Source organism: Myotis yumanensis, unplaced genomic scaffold (assembly GCF_028538775.1).
Source record: "Myotis yumanensis isolate MYYU_CA2020_CCGP unplaced genomic scaffold, mMyoYum1.0.hap1 SCAF_10, whole genome shotgun sequence".
Lineage (NCBI taxonomy): Eukaryota > Metazoa > Chordata > Mammalia > Chiroptera > Vespertilionidae > Myotis > Myotis yumanensis.
Window position 1 is genome coordinate 42991419 of NW_027223761.1, and position 11518 is coordinate 43002936.

At 43.9% G+C, this 11518-nt stretch overlaps 2 pseudogenes; one reads left to right on the top strand and one right to left on the bottom strand.

The window, feature by feature from the left end:
* Positions 1-3952: 3952 nt before the first annotated feature.
* LOC139018430 (tropomodulin-2 pseudogene) lies at positions 3953-5017 on the bottom strand (annotated as a pseudogene).
* Positions 5018-10882: 5865 nt separating this feature from the next.
* Positions 10883-11322, top strand: LOC139018193 (ubiquitin-conjugating enzyme E2 L3 pseudogene; annotated as a pseudogene).
* The last annotated feature ends 196 nt before the right edge of the window (positions 11323-11518 follow it).

Consider the following 11518-nt stretch of genomic DNA (forward strand, 5'->3'; position numbering starts at 1 on the left):
AATCATTAAAAAATTTGATTAGATTCTGGAAAATTTCCATGGAAATGTGCTCTGAAATTTCTCTAAAAAATAGAAGCATTTTGCCCAGCCAGCGTGGCTCAGTGGTTGAGCGTCAACCTATGAACCAGGAAGTCATGGTTTGATTCCCAGTTGGGGCACATGCTCAGGTTGCAGGCTTCATCCCCAGCATGGGGCGTGCAGGAGGCAGCTGATCAGTAAGTCTCTCTCATCATTGATATTTCTCTCTCTCTCTCTCCCCCTTTCACTTCCTCTCTGAAATCAACTGAAAAAAGAGAAGAAGCATTCTAAAGACAAAAAAAACCCAACCAGATATCAAAGCTTTCAGTTTCAGAAACTATTTTCATTTCTAGAGGAACTGAGTTTTTGCAAGGAGTCTAAAAAATGTCTTTTAAATTCACATCAGGCCTTAATGGAAACAAGTAAGTAGGCCAGCAGAGGAGAGATGCTACCCAACATTTGAATGTAATGATTACCACCAGACACTGGTAAAGAAGCTAGATTTCATCAAGAGTCAGAAAAACAAGTAACATATGAGTAGGACAAATATTTCACAACTTTGGTCAGAGAAAGAATTTGTTGCAAATAATAGGATTTCCATGAGGTCAGAGCCAGAGACACATTCAGGGGTAGAGAGACAAGCACAGAGGGATCCCTATGATGGCCAGAGGCTCTCTAGGCCCCCACAGGAAAGGTCTCTCTTTCAGGGAGCTGCATTCAAGGTGCCAAGTCACTCAAAGCTGAGGACTTACAGCCTGACGAGCCAAGACCTAGCAGCAGGAGAGACTAAGTTGCGCATCAGGCTTGCCAGCGCAACTATCAGACTCTCAGGCTGGAACTTCCAATAGGGAGGACAAGAATCGAAGGACAATGTCCTTGGGATCTTCCAAGATGTTGCAGGAATTCCTGGTAGGTGAGAGGGTTTCCAGCTGGGAGTCCAGAGGAGTGGACCCGAGAGCCCCTCTGCCTGAATTACTGGTTGAAGTATGTTGCTGGAAAGGTCTAAGAGGACCATGTTCTCAAACATTTCTTCCCTTCCCAGGTACACAAGAAGGTCCTGTCTTCCTGGTTCACAATAGTCCTCACCTGCTTCCTGATTTTACTTTTGTGTACTCCAAGAATAGCTGCATTTTCTTCAGTGTAGAGTCTATATAAAAGGGAAGGGTGGGGGTCTGACTGCTTCCTTTGTTATGGCAAATATTAGGAGGCATAAGTGGAATCTTTTCCTTGGTTCACAGTTACTGCTTTTTTTTTTTCTACATAGAAATCCAATGGATCTCTGAATTGTACTACAAGATTATGTGATCTGTTTTGAGAATTTCTAGCAAATATGACATATATTCTGTTTAAGTCCTTAAGTGTGATTAACAGCTGTACGCACTGTCAACAATAGTATTAAAGATATACATATCCAATATAATAAAGAGGTAATATGAAAATTAACCCTCACGCCATCACACCATCACAAGATGGCTGCATCCACAGAGGGATGGGGTTCCCATAACACAAGATGGCTGCACCAACAGCGGAGGTGGGGTTCCTGTAATGAGCCATAACAAGCGATCAGCAGGGACCTGAGGCTGCGTGGTGCTGGGCTGGGGTGGGGGACCTGAGGCTGCGCCCCCTGCCCGGCGGGGCTTGACAGGGGACCTCAGGCCACTCCCCCGGCCCCGGCCCAGGCTGCGGGACCTGAGGTTGTGCTAACCACCTGGCGGGGCTTGACAGGGGACCTCAGGCTGCACCCCCCCTGCCCAGTGGGACTTGACAGGGGACCTGAGGCCGCACCCCGCCCTGGGTCAGGGGACCTGAGGGTGCGCCGGGGGATCTGAGGCTGCTCCCCCTGCCCGGCAGGGCTTGACAGTGGCCCTGAGGCTGCGCCCCCCACCTGGTGCTGGGCCAGGGGACCTGAGGCTATGCCCCCTGCCTGGTGGGGCTTGACGGGGGTGGGGCCGGCCGGGTCTGGGTCTCGCGCAATTTTGAGGCACGCGTGGGTGAGCAAGGACTTGACTCTGGGTCCCGCGGCACGCCTCAGACTCTGACAGGAGGAAGATTTTCATATACATTTTACTAATTTTATTTCATCTCTGACATTTCTATTAAAGAGAAAGGGCAAATAGCAATATTAAAATATTTCCTCTAATTAATTCTCCTTTAATGTGCACAAATTTTGTGCACCGGGCCACTAATATATAATAATTAAAAATATAACTCGCCCTAACCAGTTTGGCTCAGTGGATAGAGTGTCAGCCTGCAGTCTAAAAGGTCCCAGGTTTGATTCTGGTCAAGGGCATGTGCCTTGGTTGTGGGCACATCCCCAGTGGGAGGTGTGCAGGAGGTGGCTGATCGATGTTTCTCTCTCATCGATGTTTCTAACTCTCTATCCCTCTCCCTTCCTCTCTGGATATATTTTATTATATCAATAAAATATATTTTAAAAATATATAAATCAAAGAAATAAATGATCTATAATAATGTTTCCCCTTCTGTGACTTTATTTATTTGCAATTATTGTTTTATTTAGGCGCATACTGTTTTAAAAGCTTCCCTCTTACTAAAATTCAAAAATATCCCATCCTGTTTGGAAAACTTTAAAACAGCTTTGTAAAAAGTTATCCACCAGAGTCAGGTTAAAGATTGAATTTATGGTGAATAATTAGTAAAGGTAGTTGTGCCAATTCATTTTGCTACCCATGAGTCTGGCTTGAAGTTATATTTGTGGGCTAATAAACATTTTATACTTATTTACTAAGGCTATGTTAAAGTCTCATAATGTTTTTATGAAGATGACCCCACTGATCTTTGATCACTGGGGGCATGTGCATGCAGTGGTATTTCTGGAACTAAGAGAATTTGTGCTAAGTTGGGTCCCATTTCTCACCCAGTGAAAGACTGGCAATACTAGCTTTTTTTTTTTTTTTTTTTTTTAAATATATTTCTTTATTGATTTCAGAGAGGAAGGGAGAAGGAGGGAGAGATAGAAGCCTCTATCTCTCTATGAATAAATAAATAAAGCAAATAAATAAATAAAGTTACAGAAGGGGAGACATTATTATAGATCATTTATTTCTTTGAGTTGTATATTTTTTAAATATATTTTATTGATAGATGAAATGATGAGAGAGAATCATTGATCGGCTGTCTCCTGCATGCTCCCCACTAGGGATTGAGCCCGCAACCCAGGCATGTGCCCTTGGCCGGAATCGAACCTGGGACCCTTAAGTCTGCAAGCTGATGCTCTATCCACTGAGCCAAGCCGGCTAGGGCAATACTAGCTTCTTATGTGGTCAGCGGAAGACTTGTGATGTATTTAGCCTAACTCAAAGCTATGCATGTAAACAGAGATAGACCTCTGCCATAATCAGTTACAAACACACTTACATACTAAATGCCCTTCAGTGGTTATAAAAAGTGTATGTAAGCCAGACAACCTAATATGAAAGTGGTTAAATTCTTTTCAATTGTTGTCACCCACTAAGACCTGCCTATGTCCACTCGTGCAAGTTGCCAGAGGTGCACATGAGCAAATAAAACACTGTACGTATTTAAAAAATCCCAGATAAATAAGTAGTGCTAAAGAAGAATAAAAATTAAATATTAGTTTTGTGGTTAAGAGAAATGAACAACCTTTGATAAAATAGTCCCGGTGGGGAAGGAGAAGAGCTTTTGTTTGTTTTTAAATGGCTGCCATGGTGAAACTTCACCTCTCATAGAAATTTTTTTTTAATATTCTTATTGAGTTCAGAAAGGAAGGGAGAGGGAGAGAGAGATAGAAACATTAATGATGAGAGAGAACCATTGATTGGCTACCTCCTGCACACCCCCTACCGGGGACCAAGCCTGCAACCCGGGCATGTGCTCTTCACCAGAATCGAACCTGGGACCCTTCAGTCCACAGGCTAATGCTCTATCCTCTGAGCCAAACCAGCTAGAGATTTCATAGAAATTTACTTTCAGTCTCCTTCACTCGTTTTTTACAAACCAGGTCATTATTCTTTGTGATGGCAGCTGCTACCCTTGTTCGTGACCCTTGCTTGGTAAACTGATATCCAAATTTGAGGGTCCTTGAATTATCTTTGAGCATCTGGGCAAATTCCGTCTTTACGGCTGTTCCCAACTGCTGTCTCTGGTTATCAATCTTGATTTCTGTCAAGGTGTCGTTTTCCTCTTAGTGTCTCTACCAGGGCCAGGATCCCAGCTCCAGTTTTAAAATTGAATTCTATGTTTAGACTTTTCAAGGTCTTGTTTACTTTCAGCACATCTGCAAAAGCAGTTGCCATAGGGTCATTGTTGCGGGTGGCAGCCAGGCTGAACTTCTTGACATAAGTGTTGGTCTCTAGAGCCTTTGCAAATTTCTTCAGGGTTGGAACTGGAATGTTCTTAATGTTGTTGAGATTAACTTCTTGGAGGCTGGGGTTATTGGCTTTCATCTGCTGCAGACTTATTTCCGCATTTGTGAGGTTGGGTGGTTCCTCACATACAGGCTTGACCTTTTCACCTTTGACCACATTTCTCACGGGCCCTTTGCCACCTTTAGTGTTGGGTGTTTCTTCATCAAACTTTGGGTTATTGAGTAAATTGTGTACTCCAAGAACAGCTGCAAGATCGTAGAGTTCAGTGTCGGAGGCACTGGCCAACGTTTCTTCCAGTTCTGGATCAAGGGTTACTTTGTCTTCTTTACGCATTTCTATGGGGTTTTCTTTGGGGATAAAGACTCTCTCTTTCTTTTCTCCAGTGAAAGGCACAAAGTCTTCCCTGTCTTTCTGTTCCAAAGCCTCCTTCTCCGGGTACATGAGGTGGTGCTCACAGCCAAATGGTCCGGTGGCGGTTTTCTATGTCTGGTTTTCTGTCAGAATCCAGCTGGTAGCAGGGCACTCTTGGGATCTAGGTCATCAAGGACATTTTCCAAGTGTTTCAGTTCCTCTTCTGAGAGTTTTCCAAAAAGCTCATCTTCATCAATGTTCTTATATTTCTCCAAGTCGTTTTGAAAAGGGAGTGCCATGGTTTCTTAGATGCCTTTCTCTTGGGCAGCGCACATTTAAATGGGCCAGCTTCCTGAGACTTCAGAATGCCTTTGTGCCCCCATCCCTGAACCGGAAGTGGTAGCTGTCAGTTGGTCAGCTCCCAATATAGTGGGGCCAGGATCAGGGCCCCTTTCTGTCACTAGAGAATCCTATAGGCTGTGTTAGTTCCTGGGTAGGGTTTTCCTGACTTAGCTAATCCTTTCTTTAGCTGTACAGGTAGTAACAGCGCCTATGGAAGGTTTTTCACGACTTTTCTTGATGCCCTGAATGCCCAGGTAAAACTCTGAAAATCATCCCAGACCAGGCGCTCTTGACATTTTGGTTGGGTAATTCTTTATTGTGGGGAGCTGCCTTGTGTAGTGTAGGACATTTGGCAGTAATCCTGGTCTCTACCCACTAGATGCCAGTAGCACCCCAACTCCAGTTGCGACAAATGTCTCCAGACATTGCCAAATGTACTGTGGGGCAAAATTGCCCATCAGGCTTGCCAGTGCAACAATCTGAGGTTATTGAGAACCACTACCTTAGACACATCCACCTCCTTGCTCCTGGACACCTAACTCGTCATCAAGTCCTGTTGACTATACCTTCTTGAATTATCTCTCAAATCTAGTCCCTCTGTTCAGCCTCCACTGTTCCTGGTCTCCTAAGGAAATGCACAGGGGTGTTCTACTGTTTGGATGGAACAGCCCTAGAGCACGGTATGATCTGAGGCCGAGGCTGCAGTAACTGATGGCAGCCATGGGGTGATATCCATTCAATACCAACTCTGGAACCTAGGAGTGCACCCAGGGCCAGGACACAGCTTTAGGAGGAACTGGGTGGAACTTAGCCCAGGCCAAGTCAATAACACTATGCACCTTCTATGTAGGCGTACCTGCTGGGCACCAGGCACTGCAGAAAGTGCTTTACCCCTAACAATAACAATCATAGTTAACCTTAATTGAGCATTTACTCTATGCCAGTCATTGGGTTCTGTACATTGTATAGATTATCTCTTTGAATTCTCACAAGAATCCCATAAAAATAGATATATTCATTTATTTATTATTCCATGGTATAGATTAGAAAACAGACTCAGACAAGTTAAGAAACTTGAAAATATTCACATTTAATTCTTCCCCAAATGTTCAATAAATCCATTTAACTATTAAGTACCTACTTTGTGTCACTTATGCACTCTAGTAGGTGTGAGGTAATATTATCAACCCAATATTATGGAAGAGAAAGCAGATCTCAGAATGTGAGGGTTGTAGTCCAAGTTTGCCCAGCTTGCCAAGTCACTATTTTTTTTTTTTAATATATTTTATTGATTTTTTACAGAGAGAAAGGGAGAGAGAGATAGAGAGTTAGAAACATCAATGAGAGAGGAACATCGACCAGCTGCCTCCTGCACATCTCCTACTGGGGATGTGCCCGCAACCCAGGTAACATGCCCTTGACCGGAATCGAACCTGGGACCTTTCAGTCCGCAGGCCGACGCTCTATCCACTGAGCCAAACCGGTTTCGGCCAAGTCACTATTTTAATTCAGAAGTACCTCTCTGATTCTAGCACCTTCCACTGCATCCGTATTAGAACACAGAGATAGGAACCCCTAGGCCAGGGTTCCTCAAACTTTTTAAACAGGGGGCCAGTTCACTGTCCCTCAGACCGTTGGAGGGCCGGACTATAGTTTAAAAAAAAACTATGAACAAATTCCTATGCACACTGCACATATCTTATTTTGAAGTAAAAAAACAAAACGGGAACAAATACAATATTTGTATTTGCATGTGGCCCACGGGCCGTAGTTTGAGGACCCCTGGGCTAGGCTGTGCCTCCTCCCAACCTGTCTGCTCTGCTGGTCTGCTACACAATAAGATCCTCTCATGCATCTACTGTGGGTCAGGCATTGTTCTGGGCATTTGAAGGTGATAAAGACAGACCCAGGCCTGGCTTTCATGGAGCCTACAGCAAAGAAGGAGAGGGATGGCAGGAAAGACAGTTGTTTAAAAAACTTATTCCAGAAATCATTAAGTACGGTTGTGCTCAATGCTAAAAAAAAATAGGAAGTTGTGAAGAAGCCAACCTTGCATAGGAACTCAGGGTGGCTTCTTGTGAAGATACATTTAGGCTGATAGTAGAAGACTGAATAGCAGTTAATAGAACAGTGAGTCAGGGAGGAACTGTCTATTGCAGGGGTGGGCAAACTTTTTGACTCGAGGGCCACAATGGGTTCTTAAACTGGACCGGAGGGCCGGAACAAAAGCATGGATGGAGTGTTTGTGTGAACTAATATAAATTCAAAGTAAACATCATTACATAAAAGGGTACGGTCTTTTTTTTTTAGTTTTATTCATTTCAAACGGGCCGGATCCGGCCTGCGGGCCATAGTTTGCCCACGGCTGGTCTATTGGAATGAAAAGGCCTGGAGGCTGGGAAACAACTTGGCATTAACGGTCAGAAAGCGGAAGGGTAGTAAAGTAAGGATAAGTAACAAAATCCTAACTCACAGAGATAACCACAAAGTGATCATGTGCCTTGTCCTAACTGCTTTTGGTTACAAGCATGGACTCTGGAACCAGAGAACCTGGGTTTGAATTCTAGCTCCTGCTCCCATGTATTCATTGTGTGACTTTGGGCAAGTCCCACCTTCTCTGTGCCTCTGTCTGTTTGTTTGGTTTTTAATCCTCACCTGAGGATATGTTTATTGATTTGAGAGAGAGAGAGAGAGAGAGAGAAACACTGATGTGAGAGACCGAGGATCGAACCCCAAACCTAGGTATGTGCCCTGACTGGAAATCGAACTGGAAACCTTTTGGTGTACAGGATGACACTCCAACCAACTAGCCATGGCTCTGAGCCTCTGTTTCATCATCTATAAAATGGGAGCAAAAACTGTCCCTATCCTTTAAGTCTGTATGAGGATCAAAAGAGTTGATACAAGTAAAGCTATTAGGAGAACACCCAGTAAACGGCAACTGCTACTCTTATTATTACTCTGGTACATAAAAATGTATACCCTACTCACTTCACTTTCAAGTAAGCATCTCTCTATGACATTAAAACTGCCCCCCCCCCTCCCGCTTTTTTTTTCCTGTTCCAGTCAATGAAAGGGAAACTTCATTGAGGCCCCAGGGTCTCAGGGTTCAGGCAGAAGGCTGCCCTGAAGGGCCAAGAAGGTGGTAGAGGGGTCTTATTTAATCTTCTTGAGGCCCAGATTGTTGGCGTAGCCTCAAGAAGACAGTGCTGGTGGGGGGAGGGTGTAGGCAGGTGGCATAACACTTGTGGCAGATCATGTTATCACAGTTGCACTTCTCAGTGAGCTAGCAGAGGGACAGCTCCATGATGCCACCACATGCAGGGTGGGCTCTTTCTGAATAGTGTAGTCTGAGAGAGTGCAGCCATCTTCCAGCTCTTTGCTCATAAAAATCAGACTCTGCTGGTCAGACAGGATGCCCTCCCTATCTTGGGTTTTAGCTTTGACACTCAATGGTGTCACTGGTTCCACCTTGAGGGTGATGGTCTTGCCGGTCAAGGTCTTCACAAAGATCTTCAGCTCTGCCTCTGCTGGAGAGGCTGCTCCATTGCCTCATCAAAGAGAAAGAGGACCAAAGCTTATTTATAAATGTACATTGTGGCCTCTCTGGTGTGGTTCCGCGGTTGAGCACCGACCCATGAATCATAAACCAGGTCACGGTTCAATTCCTGGTCAGGCCACACATCCGGGTTTCTGAAATAAGCCACTCACTTCTGATAGAATAGCTTTGATGGAGCAAGGCCAGAGATAAAGATTCTTCTTCAGTGGATAAGAGTAGTGGGAATGAAGGATGGTGCAAAGAATCCCCCCAAAATATCTGAGCCCTGGTCATATGCGGGCCTAATGTGGCTGATGTTACATCTATCCCATTTGAAGAAGTCACCCTTGAACCCAATCTTTCTCCTCTAGCTCTCTCTAGGAAAGAGAAGTTGAGATCCATGCAGCTGAGTTAGGACTTGGGTTAGCCATTAACCTGTACTGACCCTCATGGAAAGATATCTGCATTGTTACCATATACATAAACAGTATTACTCCTAATTGTAGAGAAGGCAAGATTTTTTTTTTTTTTTTTTTTTTTTTTTTTTTTTTTTTTTTTAGTGGATGAAAACAAACCATATTTATTAAATTATAGTTCCAGAGGTCATAAGTCCATATGGTTCTCAGAGAACTAAAATTGAGGTGTTAGAAAGCTGTATTTCTTTCTAGGGGCTCGATGGGAGAGTCAGTTTTGCCAATTCAGGTTGTGGCAGTATTAAATTCCATGTGGTTATAGTACTGCCTTCCCTTCTTCCTTGCTGGCTGTTAGCAGGGGTAGCTTTTAGTTCTCAGAGGACTTTCTCCAGTTTTTTTTTTTTTTATTTTTTTTTTTTATTTTTTTTTATTTTCCTCTTAAAGTATTACAAAGGGTATTACATAAGTATCCTTTTTCCCCCCCCCCGCCCTTGACAAACCACTACCCTCCCTTACCCCCCAGTGTCTTATGTCCATTAGTTATGCTTATATGCATGCATACAAGTCCTTCGGTTGATCTCTTACTCCCCTCCCTCCTGCCCCCCAACTCTCTCTGGCCTTCCCACTGCAGTTTGACAATCAGTTTGAGGCAGCTCTGCCTCTGTATCTATTATTGTTCAAAAGTTTGTAATGGTCTTTATTATCCATGAATGAGTGAGATCATGTGGTATTTTTCCTTCATTGACTGGCTTGTTTCACTTAGCATAATGCTCTCCAGTTCCATCCATGATGTTGCAAATGGTAGGAGTTCCTTCTTTTTAACAGCAGCATAGTATTCCATCGTGTAGATGTACCACAATTTTCTAATCCATTCATCTACTGATGGGCACTTAGGCTGTTTCCAGATCTTAGCTATGGTGAATTGTGCTGCTATGAACATCTGGGTGCATATATCCTTTCTGATAGGTGTTTCTGGTTTCTTGAGATATATTCCTAGTAGTGGGATCACAGGGTCAAATGGGAGTTCCAGAAGGCAAGATTTTTAATTTGTCCTTGACAACTTATAAGAAAGCTGAAGTGGCTCGCTCTCTCTCTCTCTCTCTCTCTCTCTCCCTCTCCCTCTCCCTCTCCCTCTCTCTTCCTCCCTCCCCCCTCACCTTTCACTTTCTTGTGAAAACAGAGGGAAACGACAGCCATCTACAAATCAGTAAAAAGTTCTCACCAGAAAATGACCATGCTGGCATCTTGATCTTAGATTCCCAGCCTTCAAAAAAAGAAAGAGAAAGAAAAGAAAGAATGAAAGAAAGAAAGAAAGAAAGAAAGAAAGAAAGAAAGAAAGAAAGAAAGAAAGAGAGAGAGAGAAGGAAGGAAGGAAGGAAGGAAGGAAAGAAAGAAGGAAGGAAGGAAGGAAGGAAGGAAGGAAGGAAGGAAGGAAGGAAGGAAGCTGGAGTGGAAGCCTGGCTGGCGTGGCTCAGTGGTTGAGCTTCGATCTATGAACCAGGAGGTCAAGGTTCGATTCCTGATCACGGCACATGCCCGGGTTGTGGGCTCAATCCCCAGTGAGGGGCATGCACTCTCTCTCTCCCTTCCTCTCTCTCTCCCTTCTTCTCTGGGGCCCTAGCCAGTTTGGCTCAGAGGATAGAGCGTCAGCCTGCAGACTGAAGAGTTCCAGGTTTGATCCTGGTCAAGGGCACATGCCTGGGTTGCAGCCTCAATCCCCAGTAGGGGGTGTGCAGGAGGCAGCCCATCAATGATACTCTCTCATCATTGATGTTTCTCTCTCTCACTTCCTCTTTGAAATCAATAAAAAATTTATTATATATATAAAAAAAGAAAGTGACCAGATCCAAGACAACGGCCAGCAGGAGGTGATGAAGGAGCTTGAAGAAATCTGCAAATGTGGAATGAAAACTTCAGTAATGTCCAAGTTGATGAAGCTAATTTATTAACTTGGCAAGGACTTATTGTTCATGACAACCCTCCATATGATAAGGGGGCCTTCAGAATGGAAAATCAACTTTCCAGCAGAATACCCATTCAAACCACTGAAGATTACATTTGAAACAAAGATCTATCACCCCAACGTCGATGAAAAGGGACAGGTCTGTGTGCTGGTAATTAGTGCTGAAAACTGGAAGTCAGCAACGAAAACCAAGTAATCCAGTCTCTCATAGCACTGGTGAAGGACCCCCAGCCTGAGCATCCCCTTCAGGCTGACCTAGCTGAAGAATACTCTAAAGACCGTAAAAAATTCTGTAAGAATGCTAAAAAGTTTACAAAGAAATATGCAGAAAAGCGACCTGTGGACTAAAATCTACCACAATTAATTCCAGCGAGTGTGAGCAGAGACCCCGAGCGGAGCATTCACAAACCCAGCAAAGCAGGACTCTGTGGAAAATTGCCACAGGCCACCTGGCGTTTGCTTGTGGCAGTTACTAACTTTCTAGTTTTCTTAGTCAAAAGTGGTCTTAGGTAACCTGTAATAAAAGGATTAAAAATTTAAGATG